At 37.2% G+C, this 7,655-nt stretch overlaps 1 pseudogene; it reads left to right on the forward strand.

Annotated features, from left to right (window-relative positions):
• The first annotated feature begins 311 nt into the window (after positions 1–311).
• LOC131507951 (small ribosomal subunit protein eS6-like) lies at positions 312–1,069 on the forward strand (annotated as a pseudogene).
• Positions 1,070–7,655: the final 6,586 nt, after the last annotated feature.

Here is a 7,655-nt window from a genome sequence, read left to right on the forward strand (position 1 = left end):
CACAGGGAGAAATTTGAATCACATTTTATAGACTGTGGCAACCAGTGAGATAGGAAGCATAGGGAATGATTTCAACTTACCATTTTAGAAAGATCACTCTTACTGCCTTATGCAAGGTGGATTGGGGAGGGCAGGATGGAGTGAGATAATCAGAATTGGTAATGGTCAAATGAGTAATGAAGAAGATCTGAAGTAAGCCAGTGACAATGGGAATAGAGAGGGTGAAAATGGGACTAAAATACAGTATTTCATTAAAAGGCATTAATATTGTTCTTTTTTGTGGGGCCTCAGAGGCGGCAGGCTGCTTCAGGATGAAGCTGGATGTCTCTTTCCCAGCTACTGGCTGTCAGAGAGTCACTGATGGATGAAGAGTGCAAACTTCATACCTTTTATGAGAAGTGTGCGGCCAATGAGGTTGTTGCTGTTGCTCTGGGTGAACAATGGAAGGGTTATGTGGTCTGAATCAGTGGTGGCAATGGCAAATCAAGCTTCCCCGCAAAGTAGGGTGTCTTGACCTATGGCCATGTCTACCTGCTACTGAGTAAGGGGCCTTCCCGCTCCCAGTCAAGGAGGACTGGAGAAAGAAAGTGCAAATCCATTTGTGGTTGCACTGTGGATGCTAACAGTGTGCTCAATGTGATCATTGTAATAAAAGTGGAGAAGGACATTCCTGGACTCACTGATACTACTGTGCCTCATTGCCTGGGGCCCAAAAGAGCTGGCAGAATGACAAACTTTTAATCTCTGTGAAGATGATTTCTACCAGTATGTTATGAGAAAACCCCTAAACAAAGAAGGTAAGAAACCTAGAACCAAAGTATCTTCAGCATCTTGTTACTTCACCTGTCCTCCAACACAAATGTCAGCATATTGCTTTGAAGAAGCAACGTACTAAGAAAAAAAAGGAAAAGGCTGCAGAATATGCTAAACTTTTGGCTGAGAGAATGAAGGAGGCCAAAGGAAAACTCCAAGAACAGATGGTCAAGAGATAGAGGCTGTCCTAAGAGCTTCTACCTCTATGTAGGAGTCCTATCAAAAAGGAGATTTTCTAGGAGTCACAAATAAATAAGATCAGACTCAATAAATAATAAATGAAAGAATGAATGAATGAATGAATGAATGTTGGGCCCATTGTATCAGTGTGTGTGCCATAAAATGAGAGCAGAAACACAGAAAGAGAAGCACTCAGCAGAGACATAGGAAGTCAGTGGTTTCAGTTTTAGAAATGTTGACTCTGAGGAATAGAATGTCTGAAAGCTATTTTTATATTGACTCTAGAGCACATGAAAAAGTGGTTGAGAGAAACACAAATTTGGTTTCATTATAAACTACTAGATAAAAGAAACTGTACATGAACAAGACTGCCTGAATAGAGCAATAAACAGAAGGAAAAGACGGTATAGGACTCAACCCTTGGACATAGGGTCATTTAAGATGTGGGTGGAGCTAAATAAATCTACTGAATAGACATAGGAGGGAGTGGTCAGAGAATAAGAATGGAACTCAGGAACTGAGGGAATGACAAGCAAGAGAGGAAGGAATTTCAAGATAAAGAGTGTCCACATTGTCAATTGCTTCAAGACATTAAGTAAAAGAAGACCAAAAAAAAAAAAAAAAAGAATCCATTAGATGATTCCTAGAAACTCAGCGGTGACCATAGTGAAAACAGGTTCACTGAAGCAATGGGACAGAATATAGATGAGATAACTTATACAATGTTGCCCGTATTCTCTCTTTAAATAATAGCATTAAGTCATTTTGTTCTTTTCTAATCCCCACTACTATTATGCCATAATGATTTATCTTGGTTTCTACTTTACCAGGTTATATGGTTATATGTCACTAAAATATTTCTGAATTATTTGATCTTGTACATGATATCAAAAATAGTAAACTTGAACAAAAGCCCAAATAGAAAATTCATCTCTAAAAAGTATTCTCCTACATATAAAATCCATAAAGTTTATTTCCTAGGGAAAAAATTTTAATAAAAGTCCCATATCTGGTATAGTGCTGCTCATGTATTTTGAATTACATAGGGAGAAGAGGAGCTTATCAAGGCTTGATACTCTTTAAGCAAATATGAATCCCAAGTACTTCTTGTGGAAGAGAATCAAGTAATTTACATTCTTGTATTGCAGGATTAATAACCTCAGGGATATGCAGGAAATTAAAGGAGTCAGAGGCTCAGTGGGCACAGAGAGAGATGGCTCCAGGAGCAGTTTGGGCATAGAAAAGGTAACGTGGGAGTCCATCCAATCACAGCTGTTGTCTATTGTAGACAATCATTGTCTTTGGCTCACCAATGGACTTTGGCTTTTCAAAACAAACAAACCTACAAAAATGCTTCTTATGGTCCAAACTGCGAAGTTTGGCACCCAGAGAGCTTAAAATCCAAGACCAGACAATAATCGATTGTGTACAGTTTGCAGTGATTCTCCCAAAGGCCATCGTGAGCATTTCTACCACTTTCTACACTGTGCTTCCTGCTTTTGTGATTTTATTCATCTGGGCTATGAGAATACACCACAGGAGGTGATTCTGGACCTGGACTAGATAAACGATTAATTCTCAACTTAGCCAGAAGCCACTACTGCTGGCTTCAGCTGACAAGCAGCAACCCAGACTCCAATGCTGAGTACAGACTTAGAAAAAGCCCTGAAGTGTCATGACATCTGCAATATGTGTAAATGATGATCCTCTTTTAATAATTTCCTACCTTCAGAGCACCTGGGTAGCTCAGTCAGTCAAACATCCAACTCTTGATTTTGACTCACTTCATGATCTCATGATTCCTGGGATAGAGCCCCATGACAGAATGGAGCCTGCTTGAGATTCTCTGCCTCTCCTTCTTTCTGCCTGATCCTTGCTTGTTCATTCTCTCTCAAAATAAATAAAATAAACTTAAAAAAAATTAGTTTCCTACCTTGTTTTCCCCAGTGATATCATAGTGACAAGGAGCAGCCTAAGGAAATCTATCACTCTCTTTCTTTCTTTTTTTCAAATTGCCACACAATAGCATGATTTAGCCTGTTGATTTAATGTATTCTTTATGATTGTTAAAATCAGTCTGCTTAAATAATATGCTTAAAACATATTAAATGTTCAAGATTGCCAGAAATTTAGATCTCCCTTCTTTTTTAAGTTAATTTATTGATTTTGAGAGAGAGAGAGAGAGAGCAAGCTAATGAGCAGGGGAAGGGCAGAGAGAGAGGAAGAGAGAGAATCCCAAGCAGGCTCTGCACTGTCAGGACAGAGCCCAATGTGGGGCTCAATCTCACAAACCATAAAATCATGACCTGAGCCAAAGTCAAGAGTTGGGTGCTTAACCCACTGAGCCATCCAGGAACCCCAGAACTCCCTTATTTAAAACCAATTTAAATTGAGGATACCTGTACTTAGTCTCAGAAATGCTGCTGTATTTACAAAATGCATAAAACAACCAAGTCAATGCAAAAGGCCTATTCCAAGTACACTAATGGCAATTTCTTTTTTAAAAAAATGTTTTTTGAATGTTTATTTATTTTTGAGAGAGAGAGAGAGAGAGAGAGTGAGCATGTGAGCAGGGGAGGGGTAGAGAGAAGGAGACACAAAATCCAAAGTAGTCTCCAGGCTCCGAGCTGTCAGCACAGAGCCCAAAGTGGGGCTCAGACTCATGAACCATGAGATCATGACCTGAGCCCCATGAGATCATGACTTGAGTTGAAGTCTGATGCCCAACCTACTGAGCCACCTAGGTGCCCCAAATTGAATTTATTTATTTTTTTAATTTCAAACCAGATACCTTGGTTATCCATTTACTTTTTTAACTATTTCATGACAAACAGAGGAATATTTATTAGAAAAATAACTAACAACAATCTCTTGGTTAAGATGAACTTTCTCTCCCTACTAGATTCCTCTATGTCATATAAATACTTTTCTCTTTTTTTATGCCTTAATTTTCCAGAGCAATGATTTTCTGTACACACACACCCACCCCCACCCCCCCCCACACACAAATGATTAAAACTGATTCAAATAATCTAGAGGCTGAAATAATGTCTAGAGAGTAAAACAAAGGCATTTAACATCTACTCAATATGTCACTGGTGACATCTTCTTGACCAAGGCCATACTGGTCCATAAAAGTCCTTTGTTTCTCCTTCACTTGACCACAGAGATCTGTAGAAAGCTGTGAATATCATGGCCATGGATTCAGTGTCCTTAGTTTTGCCAATACCCACTCCTAGTGAAGTCTTATTACCATCTCTGAATACTACTTTGATGGGGGAAGAGGTCCTTAGAAAGTATGGGATTATCCTACATTTCCTTACCAGTATTTGAGATTATCCTACTCTTTCAGAATACAGAAAGACAATCTCTTCTATTTCCCTTCTTGATAACTTACTTTTTCAATGTTTTTAAGCTTTTACAAACAGAAAAAAACAAATTCACAAAGAGCTGTTGCCTTCCTAAAATTCTGATTCAGCTATGCAAAGATCCCTGAGACTAGGAAACACAGGGGGCCTTCCTACTGAGATGGAGGGACAGGAAAGGGCCAGAGGTAGATAATCCAAAGAGCAAAATACCAATATCTCAGAGTATCTGGCACAACGGTGGTTAAGAACCTAGACAAGCCTATGTTCCAATCCTGGTCTTGCCATTAATAATTTGTATGACCTGGAACAAGACATTTGACCTCTTTCTTTCCTCAACATTTTATTAAAGAATACTGTATAAAAATATATATGCTACTATATAGAGAGAAAAGTACATTTGCCGTAAGTGTATAACCCAACACATCTTCCCAAGGTGAACAAACCTAGGTAACCAGCACCCACATCCAAAAAAGAATGGCGTGGGTGTCCCAGGAACCCCTCTTCTCATACTCTTTCTCACTTGCTAAAGAAAACACTATTCTGGATTCTAATAGGACAGAGTAGTTATTGTTGGCTTCCATCTACACTGCCTCTTAGTTTCTTTGCGCTTCATTTGTGAAACGAGAATTATAGTAGTATCTTTATTCTGGGTTTGTTGTGAAAAGCAAATGAATTAATATTTATGAAAAGCTTAGACGAGCCTATTACATAGCAAGCACTATGCAGTGTTTGTTAATTGAAATAAAATGTCTTAGAAAAATTAATGAATGCTTGAGTTTAGGTTTAGTTTAAGTTGTATAAACCTAATCTATGAATTTGAATCAAAAATAGGTTAAGTTCACATGAGGAAGTGAAGATCTATTCTAGTTAAATTAAAAGTCAATTTCACAAATGTATCCTTCACTTTTAAACAACCTTAGAAAAATATTGTATAGATTTCTTAGATGGGTTTGACTGAATAAAATTTAAATGAAGATATCTCAATAGTAATTAAACACGGTTTCTTGCTGAAACCCAACACTGTTTCCTATTGTGAAATAGTTATACATCAAATTGTGTGTCATTTCAAAGAACTGCTATTATTAAAATTTATTTATTTATTGAAAATTTGCATGTGAGTCATATACAAATATTATTAACCTAAAAAAGTAGACAATAGGATGACGAATCTTTGGATTGAATAAATGTGGTTATTGAATTTTAAAAATATACCTTTATTAAAGAAAATATAGCTAGAAAAGATACACCTGCCATCAGACTAAAATGGTTCACTACATACCAAAAGGGCATGGGATCAACATAAGAATACCGTTTCATTTATCACCATTTCATGGTAATGATCTTTTTGTCCTTGGAAATAAGGAAATTTTGTGCATGAGCTACCAGATAACAACATGACTTGACTCCAAACACCTTTTTCTTAAAGGAAAAGAAGAAGCAGAAAATAATTTTTAGAAAAATGCAGAGATTAAAATGCAATTTCAAGCACATTTGAATACACTATTTCCTTTTTTGGTTTATTAATGAAAATTTATGTGATTACTTAATTTTCTGCAAATCTTTATACTTATTCACTCACAAAAGACACTTCTACCTATTTGGTGCTATTACACAACTAAACAATTATATCTGAAGATACAATATTCAGTGCTACATTTGGAAATGCCTGCCAAAATGACTGACAACACTAAACCTTAAAGGGGTGAATTAAGAAAATATGTAATAAGGAAACCTAGAAACACATCATGTCAAGTTTAGAAGTACTCATGTAGAAGGGTGATTCTCTGAAGTTTCATTTCTACAAATGAAGTTACAATATTTGTAAACTATACTGAAAATTCCAAGAAGAAAATAAGTAGCCCATATTTGGCAGTATCCAGTTGTCTTATTTATTTTTTAAAAGTATTTATTTCTTAAAGGTTATTTATTTTCAGAGGTAGGGGTAGAGGTAGAGAGAGAGGGGTACAGAGGAATCCAAAGTGGGCTCTGTGGTGACCGCAGAGAGCCTGATGCGGGTCTCGAACTCACAAACTACAAGATAATGACCTGAGCCAAAGTTGGATGCTTAATCTACTGAGGCACCCAGGTGCCCCTGGCATCTTATTGTTAGATTTCTTATATTGCTGGGGGAAAATATTTGACTTTTTCCTGGGGGGGACAATATCTGGGCCTTAGAATTTGAGCTTTAAAACACTTTCAGGTTATCAGAGGTAGTGCATGTTTGTGAGTATGCGACTGCTGCATACTATTGCTACAACAATGGTGCCCTCCCCTCTGAAGGGTGTCACCCTTGCAATCTGATATCACTATCTTGAAATTATTAATTTTTGAATAAGGAGTCCCCATTTTCCTTTCTTTTAGACCCGGCATATGACATAAACTGTCCTGAATAGTTACCTACTCGATACCCCAGTTCTGTGACATACATGTTCAATGGACATTCAGCCCATTTATTTCCCCTAAGATCATCTGAAAAGAATGTAGGTAGGAGCACTGGTCTTACCACAGTCTTGAATCATATGTCTGTGTAAATGGACTACATACATGCTTTGGTCTCATTTCCCCTTGTGTGGCCTGGAATTCCCCCCCCCCCCTTTTTGTTCGATGCTACCCTCTTCTTCTGTATCCTTAGACTCACCCACCTCTGTATTAGTTTACTTTTGGCCAAAGCATGCCCAAATATCCTCCATATTTAGAAAAAATGTCTTTTGCTAAATTTGTCTTCTATTTAGAAGCCTACCGTTTTACAACCAGGAATATGAAGCATGATATTCTTTTCTTCTTTTTGAAAGTAATATGAACTCTTAACAGGACACTGAAAAATATATTTTAAAAAAATTGTAAAGGTTGGGGTGCCTGGGTGGCCCAGTTGATTAAGTTCCTGACTCTTCATTTCAGCTCAGGTCCTGATGTCACAGTTCATGGGATCAAGCCCCACACCCAGCTCTGCTTGTAATTCTCTCTGTCCCTCTGTCTCTCTGCCCCTTCTTCACTTGCACATGTTCGCTCTCTCTCAAAGTAAATAAATATTTAAAAAAATTTTAAAGGCAAAATGTCATCCATAATTTTACCATCAAGAGAAAATAATGCTTAAAAATATTATATTTCTTTGCCCTTTTTCTAAGTGTTTAACATCTTTACAATCATATCACTTGTTTCCAAAGTGTGATCCATGAGAGGACCAAAGAAGGTCTCCAATGCTCAGGGGATTCATGAGATCAAACTTATTTTCATAATAAATAATGGTAAGATTTTATTTTTATTAATGTTAAGGTTTTATTTTTATTTTTCAGC

The sequence above is a fragment of the Neofelis nebulosa genome, chromosome 3 (genome assembly GCF_028018385.1).
Source record: "Neofelis nebulosa isolate mNeoNeb1 chromosome 3, mNeoNeb1.pri, whole genome shotgun sequence".
Lineage (NCBI taxonomy): Eukaryota > Metazoa > Chordata > Mammalia > Carnivora > Felidae > Neofelis > Neofelis nebulosa.